A 17,425-nucleotide genomic window follows, 5' to 3' on the forward strand; every position below is an offset into this window, starting at 1 on the left:
CTGACTCCCTTGTAAAAGGTGCCTGGGAGTCTTGCTCCAGTGTAGAGAATGACTGGAGTCCCATTCCAATGTAGAAGATGACTGAAATTTTATTCCAGTGTAAAGGGTGTGGTGGGAGTCTCATTCCAGGGAGGACCTTCCATTTATGTTGCAACAAAAATGAATTTGGCTCACAATTTCATTTTACCATGTTACAATGCATTTTACAGTGCACACAGTAAGGAGTCTAACAACACCAGGTTAAAGTCCAACAGGTTTATTTGGTAGCAAACGCCACTAGCTTTCGGAGCGCTGCTCCTTCGTCAGGTGAGTGGGAAATCTGCTAACAAACAGCAAACAGGGCATATAAAGACACAAACTCAAGTTACAGAATAATGAAAATGTGCTAAATGCTCTCTCCACTCACATTGTCTGTACCTTTAAGACTTGATTAGCTGTAAAGACTCGCATTCCAATCATTATTCATTATTCTGTAACTTGAGTTTGTGTCTTTATATGCCCTGTTTGCTGCTTGTTAGCAGATCTCCCACTCACCTGACGAAGGAGCAGCGCTCCGAAAGCTTGTGTGGCTTTTGCTACCAAATAAACCTGTTGGACTTTAACCTGTTGTTGTTAGACTCCTTACTGTGTTTACCCCAGTCCAACGCCGGCATCTCCACATCATTTTACAGTGCACCCCATCTCTATTTGTCTTTTTTTGTTTGCGCAAGGTACCTTGTGCAAAGGAAGTCTACATGCATACAGCTCAGAATTTGGCACCCTTTAAGATAGCATACCTGCTACAAAATGGGAAGTTGTCCTATTAACAGCATGTTCGGGAAAATAATAGATGTTCTAATTTAGAAGTCAAAGAACCTTCTGAAGTTTGACACTTTTGCTTTTACATGTTGGAAAACCAGTGCCTTTACTATTGGCTCTGTGGTAACATTAAAATATCCAAAAAGAGGTTTAAGTGTCCCTACGGATAATTCCTTGGCAATGAGAATTGAGGACTTAAGCTGACCAATGGATAACTTAAAAATTCATTAGAGTATCCATACTGATGAATGTTTCTTGAAAATAACTCTGCCTTTCAAAAAGTAAAATAAACTGTTTGTACCCTTGAGCAACTATTTTGGTATAGTTTTTCTTGTCAGAGCATTTAAAAGTATTGATATGGATTTTAAAGTTGTGAGTGCTTTTTACAGCAACCATAATTGATAATGTCATCATAAACTTTATTGTTCACAATTTTTCATTTTGAAATAATCATTTAAAAAAAACTTTACCAGGATTTTGCAACGCTCCTTTAAAACTAAAGATATTTTTAAAAATGGGGAATCCTCTTTTTCTGAAATATCAAGCAAAAGTTAAAATTACATTAAAATATTTCTGCAAGTTGCACTTTTGGCAACATTGGATTTGCACTGTGATTTACGTAGGAACATAGGACTTAGGGGTAGGCCATTCAGTCCTTCAAACCTGCTCCACCATTCAATAAGATCATGGCTGATCTGGTTAAGGTCTCAACTCTACATTGCTGTCTGTCCCCCAAAACATTTGACTCCCTTGTCGGATAAAAATCGATCTAACTCAGCCTTGTATAAAGCTTCCACAACCTTCTGAAGAAGATAATTCCAGACTCTACTGACATGCTGAGAAAAGAAATCTCATCTGTCTTAAAAGGGCGACTTCTCTTATTCTTAAACTGTGTCCTGAGTTTTTTTCAACTTTACTTTTATTTATTTGTATTCTCGTTTATATGCTCACGCAATCAACTGTTCATGTAAATGAAATATCCACAGTAAGAATTAGATTGCAAATTCAGACAAGGTTTGCAAATCAATTTAAACAAATAGTTTTTAATAGTGACTTGGATGAAAACAGCTAAACTTAAGACGAAAACAAAATGTGTGGTTGGTGCTTCTGGTGACTGAAGATAATGACTACAGCACGGTGAGGGTGGCACAGTGGTTAGCATTGCTGCCTCACAGTGCCAGGAAACCAGGTTCGATTCCCGGCTTGGGTCACTGTCTCATAGAGTCATAGAGGTTTACAGCATGGAAACAGGCCCTTCGGCCCAACTTGTCCATGCCGCCCTTTTTTAAAAAAAAACCCTAAACTAATCCCAATTGCCCGCATTTGGCCCATATCCCTCTATACCCATCATACCCATGTAACTATCTAAATGCTTTTTAAAAGACAAAATTGTATCCGCCTCTACTATTACCTCTGGCAGCTTGTTCCAGACACTCACCACCCTGTGTGTGAAAAAGTTGCCCCTCTGGACACTTTTGTATCTCTCCCCTCTCACCTTAACCTATGCCCTCTAGTTTTAGACTCCCCTACCTTTGGGAAAAGATATTGACTATCTACCTTGTCTATGCCCCTCATTTTATAGACCTCTATAAGATCACCCCTCAACCTTCTACGCTCCAGAGAAAAAAGTCCTTGTCCATTCAGCCTCTCCTTATAACTCAATCCATCAAGTCCTGGTAGCAGCCTAGTAAATCTTTTTTGCACTCTTTCTAGTTTAATAATATCCTTTCTATAATAGGGTGACCAGAATTGCACACAGTATTCCAAGTGTGGCCTTACCAATGTCTTGTACAACTTCAACAAGACGTCCCAACTCCTGAATTCAATGTCTGTGCGTTCTCCCAGCATGGGTTTCCTTTGGGTGCTCCGGTTTCCTCCCTCAGTCTGAAAGACATGCTGGTGAGGTACATTGGCTATGCTAAATTTTCCCTCAATGTACCCGACCAGGCGCCGGAGTGTGGCGACTAAGGGATTTTCACAGTAACTTCATTGCAGTGATAATGTAAGCCTACTTGCGACACTAATGAATAAACTTTAAACAACTGCTTCTGCAGCAAAGTTATATCTGAATTAATGACACTGCCTCTGTGTCCCAGGCACTGCGGCTGCGCGGACTGTAGGTGGCAGCAGCGAGCACGAGCGGCAGAAACCGGAAGTCGCGCCCGGTGGGGAGGAGGTCTCGCGAGAGCGGGTCTCTGGCCGCCATGTTGTATTTTGGCTCCGGCCTTTTAATAAGTTAGAGAGAGAGAGAGGCGGCGGAGCCGGCAGGCAGGCAGGGGGATCGGCCTGCAGGGCTGGGCTGGTGGCGCTGGCCTGGGCCGGATCGAGCTGCCCAGGGGAGGGGCAGCCGGCAGACAGCGCCTGTCCGCTGGGAGGAATGAAAGTCTGGGAGGAATGAAAGGCGGTAAGTGGTGGAGGAGGGGAGGGGTGTCTGTATCTAGGAAAGGGGGAAGAGGAGGGGTTCAGCACCTCCAACAGCAGCTTCATCCCTCCCCCACCTCACCCCTCCTCCCAATTCCTTCAACCCCTCCTCACTCTCAATAGCACCCAACAGCCTCCACTCTGGCTTCCCCGTGCCGGCCCCTGCCCTGGCATCCCTGTGCCGGCCCCTGCCCTGGCATCCCTGTGCCGGCCCCTGCCCTGGCATCCCCGTGCCGGCCCCTGCCCTGGCATCCCCGTGCCGGCCCCTGCCCTGGCATCCCCGTGCCGGCCCCTGCCCTGGCATCCCCGTGCCGGCCCCTGCCCTGGCATCCCCGTGCCGGCCCCTGCCCTGGCATCCCCGTGCCGGCCCCTGCCCTGGCATCCCCGTGCCGGCCCCTGCCCTGGCATCCCCGTGCCGGCCCCTGCCCTGGCATCCCCGTGCCGGCCCCTGCCCTGGCATCCCCGTGCCGGCCCCTGCCCTGGCATCCCCGTGCCGGCCCCTGCCCTGGCATCCCCGTGCCGGCCCCTGCCCTGGCATCCCCGTGCCGGCCCCTGCCCTGGCATCCCCGTGCCGGCCCCTGCCCTGGCATCCCCGTGCCGGCCCCTGCCCTGGCATCCCCGTGCCGGCCCCTGCCCTGGCATCCCCGTGCCGGCCCCTGCCCTGGCATCCCCGTGCCGGCCCCTGCCCTGGCATCCCCGTGCCGGCCCCTGCCCTGGCATCCCCGTGCCGGCCCCTGCCCTGGCATCCCCGTGCCGGCCCCTGCCCTGGCATCCCCGTGCCGGCCCCTGCCCTGGCATCCCCGTGCCGGCCCCTGCCCTGGCATCCCCGTGCCGGCCCCTGCCCTGGCATCCCCGTGCCGGCCCCTGCCCTGGCATCCCCGTGCCGGCCCCTGCCCTGGCATCCCCGTGCCGGCCCCTGCCCTGGCATCCCCGTGCCGGCCCCTGCCCTGGCATCCCCGTGCCGGCCCCTGCCCTGGCATCCCCGTGCCGGCCCCTGCCCTGGCATCCCCGTGCCGGCCCCTGCCCTGGCATCCCCGTGCCGGCCCCTGCCCTGGCATCCCCGTGCCGGCCCCTGCCCTGGCATCCCCGTGCCGGCCCCTGCCCTGGCATCCCCGTGCCGGCCCCTGCCCTGGCATCCCCGTGCCGGCCCCTGCCCTGGCATCCCCGTGCCGGCCCCTGCCCTGGCATCCCCGTGCCGGCCCCTGCCCTGGCATCCCCGTGCCGGCCCCTGCCCTGGCATCCCCGTGCCGGCCCCTGCCCTGGCATCCCCGTGCCGGCCCCTGCCCTGGCATCCCCGTGCCGGCCCCTGCCCTGGCATCCCCGTGCCGGCCCCTGCCCCGGCATCCCCGTGCCGGCCCCTGCCCCGGCATCCCCGTGCCGGCCCCTGCCCCGGCATCCCCGTGCCGGCCCCTGCCCCGGCATCCCCGTGCCGGCCCCTGCCCCGGCATCCCCGTGCCGGCCCCTGCCCCGGCATCCCCGTGCCGGCCCCTGCCCCGGCATCCCCGTGCCGGCCCCTGCCCCGGCATCCCCGTGCCGGCCCCTGCCCCGGCATCCCCGTGCCGGCCCCTGCCCCGGCATCCCCGTGCCGGCCCCTGCCCCGGCATCCCCGTGCCGGCCCCTGCCCCGGCATCCCCGTGCCGGCCCCTGCCCCGGCATCCCCGTGCCGGCCCCTGCCCCGGCATCCCCGTGCCGGCCCCTGCCCCGGCATCCCCGTGCCGGCCCCTGCCCCGGCATCCCCGTGCCGGCCCCTGCCCCGGCATCCCCGTGCCGGCCCCTGCCCCGGCATCCCCGTGCCGGCCCCTGCCCCGGCATCCCCGTGCCGGCCCCTGCCCCGGCATCCCCGTGCCGGCCCCTGCCCCGGCATCCCCGTGCCGGCCCCTGCCCCGGCATCCCCGTGCCGGCCCCTGCCCCGGCATCCCCGTGCCGGCCCCTGCCCCGGCATCCCCGTGCCGGCCCCTGCCCCGGCATCCCCGTGCCGGCCCCTGCCCCGGCATCCCCGTGCCGGCCCCTGCCCCGGCATCCCCGTGCCGGCCCCGGCATCCCCGTGCCGGCCCCGGCATCCCCGTGCCGGCCCCGGCATCCCCGTGCCGGCCCCGGCATCCCCGTGCCGGCCCCGGCATCCCCGTGCCGGCCCCGGCATCCCCGTGCCGGCCCCGGCATCCCCGCGCCGGCCCCGGCATCCCCGTGCCACAGGACTTGGTAGGACTGCCCTGAGTCACTCTCCTCCTCCTCCTCTCCCCCCCCCCCCCCCCCCCCCCAAAAGCAGCTTCCCCTGCGCTGTGCCCACTCCACTCTTGACAGTCGGTCTGTCCCCCCCCCGTACCACTCTTTCTCTCCCCCCCCCCCCCCACTCTTGGCAGTTCCCTCTGTGCCACCCCCCACCCCCATTCTTGGCAGCTTCCCCTGTGCTGTGCCCCCTCCACTCTGGGCAGTTCCCCTCCACCCCCCCCCCCCTCCTTAGCAGTTCCTCCTGTGCCACACCGCCCCACTCTTGGCAGTTGCCCCCACGTCACCCCCTCCACTCTTGGCAGTTCCTCCCTGCACCGCCCCCTCCCCCCCACTCTTGACAGTTCCCCCCATGCCACCCCCCCCCTCACTCTTGGCCACTCCCCCCCACTCTTGCCAATTCCCCTGGTGCCAACCCCCCCTCTTGGCAGTTCCCCCTGTGCCAACCCCACCTCTTGGCAGTTCCCCCTGTGCCAACCCCCCCTCTTGGCAGTTCCCCTGTGCCAACGCCCCACTCTTGGCAGTTCCCCTGTGCCAACGCCCCACTCTTGGCAGTTCCCCTGTGCCAACGCCCCACTCTTGGCAGTTCCCCTGTGCCAACGCCCCACTCTTGGCAGTTCCCCTGTGCCAACGCCCCACTCTTGGCAGTTCCCCTGTGCCAACGCCCCACTCTTGGCAGTTCCCCTGTGCCAACGCCCCACTCTTGGCAGTTCCCCTGTGCCAACGCCCCACTCTTGGCAGTTCCCCTGTGCCAACGCCCCACTCTTGGCAGTTCCCCTGTGCCAACGCCCCACTCTTGGCAGTTCCCCTGTGCCAACGCCCCACTCTTGGCAGTTCCCCTGTGCCAACGCCCCACTCTTGGCAGTTCCCCTGTGCCAACGCCCCACTCTTGGCAGTTCCCCTGTGCCAACGCCCCACTCTTGGCAGTTCCCCTGTGCCAACGCCCCACTCTTGGCAGTTCCCCTGTGCCAACGCCCCACTCTTGGCAGTTCCCCTGTGCCAACGCCCCACTCTTGGCAGTTCCCCTGTGCCAACGCCCCACTCTTGGCAGTTCCCCTGTGCCAACGCCCCACTCTTGGCAGTTCCCCTGTGCCAACGCCCCACTCTTGGCAGTTCCCCTGTGCCAACGCCCCACTCTTGGCAGTTCCCCTGTGCCAACGCCCCACTCTTGGCAGTTCCCCTGTGCCAACGCCCCACTCTTGGCAGTTCCCCTGTGCCAACGCCCCACTCTTGGCAGTTCCCCTGTGCCAACGCCCCACTCTTGGCAGTTCCCCTGTGCCAACGCCCCACTCTTGGCAGTTCCCCTGTGCCAACGCCCCACTCTTGGCAGTTCCCCTGTGCCAACGCCCCACTCTTGGCAGTTCCCCCTGTGCCAACGCCCCACTCTTGGCAGTTCCCCCTGTGCCAACGCCCCACTCTTGGCAGTTCCCCCTGTGCCAACGCCCCACTCTTGGCAGTTCCCCCTGTGCCAACGCCCCACTCTTGGCAGTTCCCCCTGTGCCAACGCCCCACTCTTGGCAGTTCCCCCTGTGCCAACGCCCCACTCTTGGCAGTTCCCCCTGTGCCAACGCCCCACTCTTGGCAGTTCCCCCTGTGCCAACGCCCCACTCTTGGCAGTTCCCCCTGTGCCAACGCCCCACTCTTGGCAGTTCCCCCTGTGCCAACGCCCCACTCTTGGCAGTTCCCCCTGTGCCAACGCCCCACTCTTGGCAGTTCCCCCTGTGCCAACGCCCCACTCTTGGCAGTTCCCCCTGTGCCGACCCCCCACTCTTGGCAGTTCCCCCTGTGCCGACCCCCCAGTCTTGGCAGTTCCCCCTGTGCCGACCCCCCAGTCTTGGCAGTTCCCCCTGTGCCGACCCCCCAGTCTTGGCAGTTCCCCCTGTGCCGACCCCCCAGTCTTGGCAGTTCCCCCTGTGCCGACCCCCCAGTCTTGGCAGTTCCCCCTGTGCCGACCCCCCAGTCTTGGCAGTTCCCCCTGTGCCGACCCCCCAGTCTTGGCAGTTCCCCCTGTGCCGACCCCCCAGTCTTGGCAGTTCCCCCTGTGCCGACCCCCCAGTCTTGGCAGTTCCCCCTGTGCCAACGCCCCACTCTTGGCAGTTTTCCCTGTGCCAACGCCCCACTCTTGGCAGTTCCCCCTGTGCCAACGCCCCAGTCTTGGCAGTTCCCCCTGTGCCGACCCCCCAGTCTTGGCAGTTCCCCCTGTGCCGACCCCCCAGTCTTGGCAGTTCCCCCTGTGCCGACCCCCCAGTCTTGGCAGTTCCCCCTGTGCCGACCCCCCAGTCTTGGCAGTTCCCCCTGTGCCGACCCCCCAGTCTTGGCAGTTCCCCCTGTGCCGACCCCCCAGTCTTGGCAGTTCCCCCTGTGCCGACCCCCCAGTCTTGGCAGTTCCCCCTGTGCCGACCCCCCAGTCTTGGCAGTTCCCCCTGTGCCGACCCCCCAGTCTTGGCAGTTCCCCCTGTGCCGACCCCCCAGTCTTGGCAGTTCCCCCTGTGCCGACCCCCCAGTCTTGGCAGTTCCCCCTGTGCCGACCCCCCAGTCTTGGCAGTTCCCCCTGTGCCGACCCCCCAGTCTTGGCAGTTCCCCCTGTGCCGACCCCCCAGTCTTGGCAGTTCCCCCTGTGCCGACCCCCCAGTCTTGGCAGTTCCCCCTGTGCCGACCCCCCAGTCTTGGCAGTTCCCCCTGTGCCGACCCCCCAGTCTTGGCAGTTCCCCCTGTGCCGACCCCCCAGTCTTGGCAGTTCCCCCTGTGCCAACCCCCCAGTCTTGGCAGTTCCCCCTGTGCCAACCCCCCACAACTCTTGGCAGTTCCCCCTGTGCCAACCGCCCCCAACTCTTGGCAGTTCCCCCTGCGGCACCGCCCCCACAACTCTTGGCAGTTCCCGCTGTGCCAACCGCCCCCCACTCTTGGCAGGTCCTCCCGCTCCCCACTCTTGGCAGGTCCCCCCCGCGCCACCCCCCCCAGTCTTGCTGTCCCCATCATTTCTCATCCCCTTGTAGCATCCCCCATGATTTTGGGCTTAACCAACATTCTTCCCCCTGCTAACAGTCCTGTTTTGGGAGAGGGATGTATCTCTACTACGCGCATACATGCACACACACCCCATGCCAAACACAACATTTTAAACCCTCAGTTCCTCCTGTATTTGTTTAGTGTGTCACGTCTTGTAATAATGTGGTCAGGAGGCATCACTCAATTCTGGTCATTTATTTTGCAAAAGCGAAGATTTTCTGTTTGGCAGTGGCAGGTTTTGATTAGTCGCTCATGCTGTGTCCTTGCTTTGTCAGTTTGTTAGAATTGAATTGCAGTATGATTTTGTTTTGGTTGTGTATTACCAAAGTGCCAAGTCCAGCTTTCGCTAACCAAGAGTCCAGCCCTCTTTGTGGTGGCACAAGTTGATGCCAGTGTAACCTTGTTGCATAATTGACACTATTAAGTTTTAAGTAAACTTTTCAATTTTAATGTAAGTTTTTCTATTGTACACAAGTCAAAATAACAAGTGTGAAACAACACAATACTGAAGTATCAAGCTACGAGAGCCATAATGTTGGGAAAGCTGGCTCACAAATCTGGGAAATCTATGAATTTAATTTGTGATGCTGTAATAGGGGCTAGTAATGACTAAGGAACCCTGTTAAATAGTTAGAGTATGTACGTATAATACAGCATGGCGATTTTTCTAGACTGGCATTATGAGCTTTTTTGCATATTCAGGTTTAGTAAATATAGTAGTTCCATTCATGTGCATTGTCATTCTAAGGTACACAGTTACTGGCAATATAAAGCCTGTTCAGATGCTACCATACTTCCAGGTGCAAACATGGCTATTTATTTACAATATTTTCTGTCTTAATCCATATACTATTTAGTAGCTTTGAATAATATCCTGCTTCATAGTCAATGCAATGTGTTCTTCATGCGCTGAACCTCCATTGTTTTCTACTGGCGGAGTGGTTGAAAATAGATTGCTCCACTTTGCAATTCATTACAGCCCAAGAAACTTGAATGTCAATGTTGATTTTATTTGTGGGCCGAAGGACCTGTTTGTGCTGTAGTTTTTCTATGTTTCTACGTATTGGGATAGAGTGAAAAGTATTGTATTGACACTGCACACCAAAAGCACAAATTTCCATGCCCGCCAAAGGAAACGTAGTTTCCTTTCCTGAATAGTTTCAAAACATTGGATAGACCTTAAAGGTGGTCCCAATTGATGTTGTGATTGCTTTAGGGAAACAAATGACATCTTCTGACTATTCCCCCAGTGGCACTAAATTATTTGATTTCTACTTAGAACATAGAACATAGAAAAACTACAGCACAAACAGGCCCTTCGGCCCACAAGTTGTGCCGAACACATCCCCACCTTCTAGACCTACCTATAACCCTCCATCCTATTAAGCTCCATGGACTCATCCAGGAGTCTCTTAAAAGACCCTATTGAGTTCGCCTCCACCACCACTGACGGCAGCCGATTCCACTCGCCCACCACCCTCTGTGTGAAAAACTTGCCCCTAACATCTCCCCTGTACCTACCCCCCCAGCACCTTAAACCTGTGTCCTCTCGTAGCAGACATTTCCACCCTGGGAAAAAGCCTCTGAAAGTCCATCCGATCTATGCCTCTCAACATCTTATACACCTCTATTAGGTCTCCTCTCATCCTTCGTCTCTCCAAGGAGAAAAGACCGAGCTCCCTCAGCCTATCCTCATAAGGCATGCCACTCAATCCAGGCAACATCCTTGTAAATCTCCTCTGCACCCTTTCAATCTTTTCCACATCCTTTCTATAGTGAGGCGACCAGAACTGAGCACAGTACTCCAAGTGGGGTCTGACGAGGGTCTTGTATAGCTGCATTATTATCCCCGGACTCCTAAACTCAATCCCTCAATTGATAAAGGCCAGCACACCATACGCCTTCTTAACCACCACCTCCACCTGCGGGACCGATTTTAGAGTCCTATGGACCCGGACCCCAAGGTCCTTCTGATCCTCTACAGTACTAAGAGTCTTTCCCTTTATATTGTACTCCTTCATCCCATTTGACCTACCAAAATGGACCACGACACATTTATCTGGGTATCTTGTTCCATTTTATCTGGGTATCTTGTTCCATTTTACTTTAGGTAGCTCTGCTCAAAAGTATGCTCAAGCAGTTAATAACGTAAAGGCTATAATAATCTCATTAAAAGTGGGCTGAATTGCAGAAAAAAAAGTAAAAATATAGGATCGATAGGATAGAGTGATTTAACTCCAGCCAGGTTTTCACTTCCATTCATGCATTGTTTCTTTGAAACCTGGTGACTTCTGCTCTTGCAGGTGGACGTGAAAGATCCCATGATGCTAAAACAAAGAGCAGGGAAGTTATCATTGGCTTGCTGCCCACTACTTAACCCTCAATCAACATAAATAGAGCCTATCTGGTCATTATCGCAGTGGTGTTTGTTGGAGCTTACTGTGTGCAAATTGGCTGCCTTGTTTAGATGGCCTGAAGTAGTGAAAGGTGCTATATAAATACAATTCTTTCTCTGACTGTAACAAATTAATTGAAAGCTTTTTTTCTGCCAATTTACAATTTGAAACTTAGTTTGTAAAGAGCATTTTAGATATTATACAAATGTAAGAATTGTGAACAATATTCATAAAGGGACCATGTCTATGTTTTGTGTCTTAGGCTGCACTCCCTTTTTGTTTTCCTAAAGAACCTTTTATTGATTTTTTGCTTGCACTTCAGTCCCATGCTCCTGATCTACGGACACCTGGTGCGGAAAGGGGAGGGTCGGGATGGCGACCTCCTCGTGAACCTGCTCCTGGGCCTGGCGAAACGCGCCATTTACAGGTCCAGGCAGCGGGCGATCGAGGGGGCCGTCCATCCTGACTGTCTGCCGCTCTACCGCGGCTACGTTCGCGGCCAGGTGTCCCTGGAGAGGGAGCATGTGGTGTCCACGGGTGCGGTTGACGCCTTCCGTGCCTGTTGGGCACCGCAGGGGTTGGGGTGCGTTATTGACCCTGATAATCACATTTTAATTTGATGTTTTTAAGTTTCCTTTGTACTTTGATTTTGTTCGGGCTGTTCCCCCTCCTTTTGGGGAGCTGCCCCTTTTACTTTGTCCTGATTTAATTTGAGTTTGTTTATTTGGTTTGACCTTAAGAGGCCAAGATTTAGTTCAGTAATATGCAATGTATTTGTGTATGCAGCTACTACAACCTAACCATGAAAACAATGTAGTTAGTGGGGCTATGCACATTATGGATTACAGGGTCATGCATAATGCTTAAAGAAGCTTATTTTTTGTTTAACCAACCTGTTACATCCAAAAACTTGCACATGCATTGTGTAACAATACTTGTATTGAAATCTTCAGAAAAAGCAATGTCACATTGGTGTTTATGTTAGCTACTTTGTGCTGTTGATTTTTACGAGTTGTTATATAACATAGAAATGCATGCTATGATTTGTGCACTATTGGTGCAGCTCTTTTTACATCAAAGTTGTATTGTGTGATCACACCGGGATCATGTATCAAATAGATGCTCAAGATGTTAAATCCTGTTGACTTGAGCACAAGAACTTCAATTGTAAAAATGTGCATCACTGATAATTTTTACATGAATCCCCGTTGTGAAACTTTAGAGTCAAATATCCCTTGTATTAACAACAGTTTTCATTTGAAAAGACTTGTGATGTAATGGATGGCTTCCTGGGTGGGTTTGAGGTGCCCAAATATGATCACTTCTTCCAAAGCCTTTCACTATCTCACGATAATCATTTGGAAAACTTGAAGCCAGATGGAGTCTAGGATGGTAGAATGTCTGTCTTCAGCATCCACTTCACAACTGTGTTAATGTTAGAGTAAGAAGTTTAACAACACCAGGTTAAAGTCCAACAGGTTTATTTGGTAGCAAAATAAACCTGTTGGACTTTAACCTGGTGTTGTTAAACTTCTTACTGTGTTTACCCCAGTCCAACGCCGGCATCTCCACATTAATGTTAGAGGTCAGACCTGATGGCTAGCCATATTCTAAGACTTAAAAAAATGACCTACCTTCTTTAGAAAAATGAATCTTGGTGTATTTCACAAATATACTTTTGTCGCGTATATTTACATTACAATGGTATAGGACAGGAGGAGACTGTCTATTGCATGTCAGCTCTTTGAACGAGCTGTCCAATTAGTCCCTCTCTCCTGCTCTTTCTCCACAACTCTGGAATATATTGAATTTCCTTCAATATTGAATCTGCTTCAACCAGCCTTTCAGGCAGTGCATTCCGCAGTATAAGCACCTTTTTCTTGAAATTGCTCGTTGCAGGTGCAGCATCTAATTACTTACAACTGAGATCATAATGTTGAAATTGACTGCTTCATTCAGTTCCATTGCATCTTGCACTGAACTGAAATTAGAAAATTGGTCGGTCTGGGAAAATGTCTGCTGAACACATGCTTATGTAGTCAAAAGGAGCAGGCAGTTCACTTTCCCAATAGCGGTCAAGCCGTTCATCTGTAGGTTTGCCCACTCTTATTACTTAATTCTAAAGACTTGTGGCATCAGTACCTGATCATGGTGTATTTGTCAATTTACAATAAATATGTGCAGTATGTTGGATCATGATGTTCCAATATAAACTGCATTTGAGCCCTTTTACATGTGTCTTGTTTATGGTACCCAAGGATAGCCATTGTTCGAATGGCTTGTATAGGGAGTCCAGGTTTTGGAATTAGTACCGATAACATCCACTGTTTGACTGGTAATTTTTACAGCTGTTGCTGTTTCTTTTATCTACTTGTCTCGGTGTGTAATGTAATGTCTGTCTGAAATAGATTATTAAATCCTTTTTGTAAGGCTCCATGAAATAATGTAGTCTGTCTTTTCATTTTCATTAAAATATTCCCTTTAAGATGCCTAAAAAGAATGCAAGCAAGGTACCCCTTTTAATTCTTAAGGTCAGGAATAACAAACAATTTCTGCCTTCCTAGTTTTATGTTTCTATATTTGTAATGGTTCAGGGTTACTGGAGAAGAAAGTCAAAACTCTAATGTATATTGAGAGGATGGAACTAATTTGAATTTGAGCTGTTGTCATAAAATAAAGTCGAAAGAGGGAACTTGACAATGCACTAGGTTCAACACTGGGAGTTCACTTCTGAGACTTCTGTCCAAATTCAACTTGGGCTAAGTGTTGAAAAGTTTCATCTGAGCTGCAAGAATCCTGTGAATTTGAGCAGTCTTGTTCCAGTTCCTCATGGGCATGGTGCTAATTTGGCAGCAATTAACAACCTTTGGCTGGTGTAAGCAAGTGTTTCACTGGTGGGGGGAGACTTTCAAGTTTAGGACTGAGGTAGATTGTAGTTCTCCCTCATTTCCTCTAACAATGTGCACTTGGCTGTGCTTTATCTGTTCTGGGAATGTTTCACTGGCTGTGTGAACTGGAGAGCTCCATTCCCCAACACCAGTGTTCACTCATCTAGCAAAGCACAAAAAGTTTTAAAATAAATTGTTTTATTACCATTTGTCAATCTGCATGTGGTTTGCAAAGACTTTGCCCTAACCATTAATGAAGATTTTTTCCTTTCTCTGATTATCTTTTTTTCAACACTGTATACTGCTGGAAGTTTGGACATGACGTGAATAACTTCCCTGTTGAACTTAATGGGGGTTAATTGATGGTGACAACGAGGGAATAACAGACAGCAGCAAGGAAGTGACAATCAGAACTTGGTTCAAATGCTCTACCATCAATAAAATGTTGGATAGGAAGGCAAAAGATTCAGAGAATTTTTGCTCATGTTATACCGAGCTTGCTTGACTCTAAAATGCATAAGTTTTTGTTTATGTATATCATACAAATAGTGAGATGTGCAGTGAATATAAACTATGAAGTTACAATTCTTGGTCAGTGATTCAACACACAGTAATTCTTATTGTACGTCGTAAGGTGGATTAATGGTACCAGGCATTATTCGACTTGTATGTTGACTAAATACCAGCCTATTTAATCAGCAAGCATGTATAGTAAGTAACCTTTTATGGTGCCTTGGATACATAGAATTGAGAGAAAGTATCACGGTTTTCAGAACTCCTTTCTGTGCCTTTTTTAAGTTCAGTTGTAGCAAAAGGAAATTTAGTTAGGTTGCTTCATAGAACATAGAACATTACAGCGCAGTACAGGCCCTTCGGCCCTCGATGTTGCGCCGACCAGTGGAACCAATCTAAAGCCCCTCTAATCTACACTATTCCAATATCATCCATATGTTTATCCAGTAACCATTTGAATGCTCTTAATGTTGACGAGTCCACTCCTGCTGCAGGCAGGGCATTCCACGCCCTTACTACTCTCTGAGTAAAGAACCTACCTCTAACATCTGTCCTATATCTCTCATCCCTCAATTTAAAGCTATGTCCCCTCGTGCTAGCCAACACCATCTGAGGAAAAAGGCTCTCACTATCCACCCTATCTAATCCTCTGATCATATTGTATGCCTCTATTAAGTCACCTCTTAACCTTCTCTCTAACGAAAACAACCTCAAGCCCCTCAGCCTTTCCTCATAGGATTTTCCCACCATACCAGGCAATATCCTGGTAAATCTCCTCTGCACCCTTTCCAACACTTCCACATTTTTCCTATAATACGGCGACCAGAACTGTACGCAATACTCCAAATGCGGCCACACCAGAGTTTTGTACAGTTGCAGCATGACCTCCTGGCTCCGAAACTCAATCCCTCCACCAATAAAAGCTAACACACTGTACGCCTTCTTAACAACCCTATCAACCTGGGTGTCAACTTTCAGGGATCTATGCACATGGACACCCAGATCCCTCTGTTCATCCACCCTACCAAGTATCTTACCATTAGCCCAGTACTCTGTATTCCTGTTACTCCTTCCAAAGTGAATCACCCCACACTTTTCTGCATTAAACTCCATTTGCCACCTCTCAGCCCAGCTCTGCAGCCTATCTATGTCCCTCTGTAACCTGCCACTTCCCTCCGCACTGTCTACAACTCCACCGACTTTCGTGTCATCCGCAAATTTACTAATCCATCCTTCCATGCCCTCATCCAGGTCATTAATAAAAATGACAAACAGCAGTGGCCCCAAAACAGATCCCTGTGGCACACCACTAGTAACTGAACTCCAGGATGAATATTTCCCATCAACCACGACCCTTTGTTCTCTGACAGCTAGCCAATTCCTGATCCAAACCACTAAATCGCCCTCAATCCCATGTGTCCGTATTTTCTGCAAAAACTTACCATGGGGAACCTTATCAAACGCTTTGCTGAAATCCATATACACCACATCAACCGCTTTGCCCTCATCCACCTCTTTGGTCACCTTCTCAAAGAACTCAATAAGGTTTGTGAGGCACGACCTACCCTTCACAAAACCGTGCTGACTATCCCTAATCAAATTATTCCTTTCTAGGTGATTATAAATCCTATCTCTTATAATCCTTTCCAATACTTTGCCCACAACAGAAGTAAGGCTCACCGGTCTATAATTGCCAGGGTTGTCCCTACTCCCCTTCTTGAACAAAGGGACAACATTTGCTATCCTCCAGTCTTCTGGCACTGTTCCTGTAGACAATGACGACCCAAAGATCAAAGCCAAAGGCTCTGCAATCTCCTCCCTAGCCTCCCAGAGAATCCTAGGATAAATCCCATCCGGCCCAGGGGACTTATCTATTTTTACCCTTTCCAGAATTGCTAACACCTCCTCCTTATGAACATCAATCCCATCCAGTCCAACAGCCTGCATCTCAGTACTCCCCTTGACAACACTGTCCCTCTCCAGTGTGAATACCGATGAAAAATATTCATTTAGTGCCTCTCCTATCTCTTCAGACTCCACGCACAACTTCCCACTAATGTCCTTGACTGGCCCTAATCTTACCCTGGTCATTCTTTTACTCCTGACATACCTATAGGAAGCTTTAGGGTTTTCCTTGATCCTACCTGCCTCATGTCCCCTCCTGGCTCTTCTTAACTCTTTCTTTAGGTCCTTCCTGGCTAACTTGTAACTCTCAAGTACCCTAACTGAGCCTTCACGTCTCATCTTAACATAAGTCTCCTTCTTCCTCTTCACAAGAGATTCAACCTCCTTAGTAAACCACGGTTCCCTCACACGTCTGCTTCCTCCCTGTCTGACAGGTACATATTTATCAAGGACGCGTAGTAGCTGTTCCTTGAACAAGTTCCACATTACAATTGTGCCCATCCCCTGCAGTTTCCTTCCCCAACCTATGCCAGCTAAATCTTGCCTAATCGCATCATAATTTCCTTTCCCCCAGCTATAACTCTTGCCCTTTAGTATATACCTATCCTTTTCCATTGCTAAAGTAAACGTAATCGAATTGTGGTCACTGTCACCAAAGTGCTCCCATACCTCCAAATCTAACACCTGGCCTGGTTCATTACCCAGTGCCAAATCCAATGTGGCCTCGCCTCTTGTTGGTCTATCTACATACTGCGTCAGGAAGCCTTCCTGCACACATTGGACAAAAACCGACCCCTCTAAAATACTCCAACTATAGCTTTTCCAGTCAATATTTGTAAAGTTAAAGTCCCCCAGTACAACTACCCTGTTACTTTCGCTCCTATCCAGAATCATCTTTGCAATCTTTTCCTCTACATCTCTGGAACTTTTCGGAGGTCTATAAAAAAACTCCCAACAGGGTGATCTCTCCTTTCCTGTTTCTAACCTCAGCCCAAACTACCTCAGTAGATGAGTCCTCATCGAATGTCCTTTCTGCCACCGTAATACTGTCCTTGACTAACAATGCCACACCTCCCCCTCTTTTACCACCTTCCCTGCACTTACTGAAACATCTAAACTCCGGAACCTGCAACAACCATTCCTGTCCCTGCTCGATCCATGTCTCCGAGATGGCCACAACATCGAAATCCCAGGTACCAACCCATGCTGCAAGCTCACCCACCTTATTCCGGATGCTCCTGGCGTTGAAGTATACACACTTCAAACTGC

General features: G+C 51.2%; 1 protein-coding gene across 6 annotated transcripts in view; it reads left to right on the top strand.

The window, feature by feature from the left end:
- The first annotated feature begins 2,973 nt into the window (after positions 1-2,973).
- Positions 2,974-17,425, top strand: part of tab3 (TGF-beta activated kinase 1 (MAP3K7) binding protein 3) — a 119,553-nt gene continuing 105,101 nt past the window's right edge. For 4 of the 6 annotated variants that reach the window (XM_078232523.1, XM_078232520.1, XM_078232522.1 and 1 more), the window contains exon 1: positions 2,974-3,202. The gene's annotated coding sequence lies outside the window, so the exon portion shown is untranslated. The remainder of the gene's footprint in view (positions 3,203-17,425) is intronic. The other 2 variants (XM_078232525.1, XM_078232524.1) reach the window with 2 other exon arrangements.

Source organism: Mustelus asterias, chromosome 17, assembly GCF_964213995.1.
Source record: "Mustelus asterias chromosome 17, sMusAst1.hap1.1, whole genome shotgun sequence".
NCBI lineage: Eukaryota > Metazoa > Chordata > Chondrichthyes > Carcharhiniformes > Triakidae > Mustelus > Mustelus asterias.